The sequence below is a fragment of the Carlito syrichta genome, unplaced genomic scaffold (assembly GCF_000164805.1).
Source record: "Carlito syrichta isolate Samal-C Ts95f unplaced genomic scaffold, Tarsius_syrichta-2.0.1 Scaffold112228, whole genome shotgun sequence".
Lineage (NCBI taxonomy): Eukaryota > Metazoa > Chordata > Mammalia > Primates > Tarsiidae > Carlito > Carlito syrichta.
The window spans coordinates 395978-396648 of record NW_007056324.1 but is presented as its reverse complement, the minus strand read 5'-3'; the positions used below and the strand labels follow the sequence as shown (position 1 = coordinate 396648).

Sequence of the window (671 nt, the reverse complement as noted above, 5' to 3'; positions counted from 1 at the left end):
CCCGCCCCCGCATCCTTTTCTCACTCAACAGCAAAGGAAACGCCTGGTCAAGGACTCATCTGGCCGCCTGTCCTCTCTCATCCATCTACCTCCACTCATTATCCTAAGTATCTGGGCTCTGAACACCGGGTACCTGAGACAGTAGGTCCCTATCCAGTGAGTTCTGAACCAGTCACATGCCCCCAGGGCAAGGCTGTTCAAGTTGGAAACAGGCATGACTTCTGGAACTTCTTCCAGGACCAGGGGAGAACATCTGTGCCCATGGCCTCTGAAGCCAGTGACTGAATCTGAAGTGTTGGCACTCTGACTCTGCCCTCCTAGCAGTCTGCAGTGTTCCTGCAGGCCCTCCTTCTTCCCCCTTAAGTCATCCTGGATGGCCATGCTAGTATGGGCAGGGCATGGTGCCAGGAGTCCTGAGCTGAGGCTCCAACTTCACTGTTCATACTGTAAGCTCTTGGGCAAACCAGGTCAGTCCTAATGCCTCTGTTTCTTTCTCTGTCAAGGGAGGATGACCAGCTGCCTCACAGAGTTGTTGGAGGGCTCTGAATGAGATAACAAATGCTGAAGTACTTTGCAATGTGGAGTACTAGCCCGTTAATTTTTTTTTTTTCTGAGTTGGAGTCTCACTCTATCACCCAGGCTGGAGTGCAGTGGCATGCTCATGGCCACTG

The 671-nt window shown here is 52.3% G+C and overlaps 1 protein-coding gene across 1 annotated transcript in view; it reads left to right on the top strand.

Moving 5' to 3' along the window:
• The window catches only part of DNAI1 (dynein axonemal intermediate chain 1), a 68277-nt gene that overhangs the window by 36347 nt on the left and 31259 nt on the right, over nt 1-671 (top strand). The window lies entirely within an intron of this gene.